This window comes from Penaeus monodon, chromosome 3 (assembly GCF_015228065.2).
Source record: "Penaeus monodon isolate SGIC_2016 chromosome 3, NSTDA_Pmon_1, whole genome shotgun sequence".
Taxonomy (NCBI): Eukaryota; Metazoa; Arthropoda; class Malacostraca; order Decapoda; family Penaeidae; genus Penaeus; species Penaeus monodon.
The window spans coordinates 29693650-29696149 of NC_051388.1; positions in this window are offsets into that span (position 1 = coordinate 29693650).

Sequence of the window (2500 nt, forward strand, 5' to 3'; positions counted from 1 at the left end):
TTCGGTAAAAATCGGTGCTTTTAATTGCAATATCAAAAACAAAATCATAATGACAATGATAATCCTAACAAGGCTGATAACGAACATGATGACTATTATGATAATGAAATTCATATACTGCATTTAAAGAAAAAAAATCTTCAAAATTAATTTCATCTTGAAAATTCAGGTCGTGCTTTACTGTTGCTCTTATTTTTATTTCGTCAATTTATTTGTCTGGTCTAAATTGCTATCCTGCTATTCTGATTTTATTCATCAGTAGAATTATAATTTTCACTTACGGCATTCTAGTTAAATATATTATTATTGTCATAATAACAATTAAATTATCGTTTTCATTAGTTTCACTGTTATCCTCTGCAGCAGCATTAGTACAAATTATTTCCATTATTTTACTGTTACCATTGCCACTGTTACTCTGAATAACAATTGTATGCCAACTCTGTCAAGAGAGTAGGTACATAGGTTCACCACCAGCCCTTAACGATTTAGTAGGGATGCTATAGTGAACTCTATATTTTTTCTATGTTTTAAATGTAAACAAATAAAGAAATAGTACGATATGCCTTTAAAAGCATCCCCAGCTGTTTGCGGGTCACCTCAGGGTAAACGACCTTGTTTCACCCTTCCCGCCAGGTATCAGTCATTAAGGCGAGATGAAGTATGTTCTTTTAACGCTTTTACTTACTTTTATTTTGATCTGCTCGCGTTTTAGTGTGAACATCATTTTATGTTATTCCATTCCACCCCATATTCATCTTATTATAGTGCTTATCTTGTGAAATCAAGGCGAATCCTAAAAAACACACGAGCCTGTTAGGAGCCTGTCAGACCATGCTTAGTTTTTTTCTCTTCTTTTTTTTACCAACCTCCGCTGGCCTGATCTGATGTGCAGGGGTCACACGGTAACAGAGAGCACTGGCCGGACATCTCTCTCGCAGGCAATGCTCCTCTAAGCCAGAGATCCGAGGACGGAAGACTGCAACGGGGCATTGACCTGACTTATTAACCAGGGAGACGAAGGCACCCCTTTTTAAATAATTTGTAGCTGTTATATATAAGCAAAGCCGAGATATTAGTAAATGTTTTAAAATGTTCATGTTATTTTATGTTACCTATTATTCTTATTAAGGAGTTGTGCCCAGGCTCCTTCTTTTTAATATTTTTTGTTTTTATTTCGTATTCGTAGATGTCACAAGTACAGTTTTGAAAATGGCATCAGAGAAAACGAGGGCTGTGTAAAGGAAAACGGGCAGCCTAGTGTTTGGAAACCTTCAATGGTTTTAATAGCTCAGTTTTATGTCATTTTAGTTCTTTTTCGTTTTTTTAGTCCTAAACTTTTATTTTTAGTTACAATATTTATCCCTGGCCCACCGTGCCTTCGGAGGGTTCTTACCGCTCGGCCGCTCCGACACGAAAAGCCCAAACAGAAATAATAAGCATTGTGGTAGTTGACTCCCTCAGGGTCACTTCCCGCTTACTGCAGGGTTGCATTCACTACAACGCCGCAATTACCCGTCCGATAAGCACATGTGGCTTCTGGTGTCTCCTGCAAGATAAAATTCTGTCTTGTTTTTGGACAGTCATCAATAGACTCCTGAGCTGCTAAGGATAAGTCCGATATGCGAAGCTTAGCTTCGCCCGGGCTATGCCATGAGGGGAGCCCGGCCTGTGTCGACTACTGCCGACTCGCTCACGTGTGTCAGCTGGTGCTGACTCGGCTGAACCGAGTCCTTACCCGCCGTGGTGCCCAGCCACAGCAGTAACCTCCGGGCGACAATTGCAACTTCTCGCACCTGGGCGGGGCGCGAACCGCCGACCCCTTGGATGAGAGGCCGACACGTTACCACTGTTCTAGCCCGGAGGCTTCCTGAGCTGCGTCAAGCATTTCTTGCTTGATGGTATCCCACACTGCCACACGGTCCGTCCGGTTCCGTAATGCTGCGAAACGAGTTGTCTTCAGTAAACCCTCGAGATTGTTCCCTTCCCCGACCAATGGAGGGATTTTGAAGTGGACTCTGAAGGTAGTCACAACCAGTCTATGGTCAGTACAAATCCAGTAGACCCTGCAGTTCTGGAGGATTCTCCAGCTAATGCTAATTAGGGTGAGATCAGTCTCCTCGGCCATATTGCCCTCATTGCTATACCATGATCAGTGATGCATGTCAGAGTGCTGGTACCAGGAGACAGAAATCCTTAATCTTTGGGGCCTTGCAAAGACCCATAAAAGGAGGCTGCCGGCATCAGTTCCTGAACCATGAGGATTGACAGACATCTCAAGGCAGCTCGATCAGTGCTGGATGTCGCACTGAAGTCACCGAGAATAATACAAATATCTTTTCGGGGACAACCGAGTTTGGCGAAAAACACCTCTTTCACGTCGTGTTTACAAACTTTAGTAGGAGTGTACACAGCAAAAAGTCACATGAAGCTAAATGCAAGTTTCAATCTCAATGCCCTTATATGCTGGGTATGGCTACCCAGCATAGTTGGGCATAGT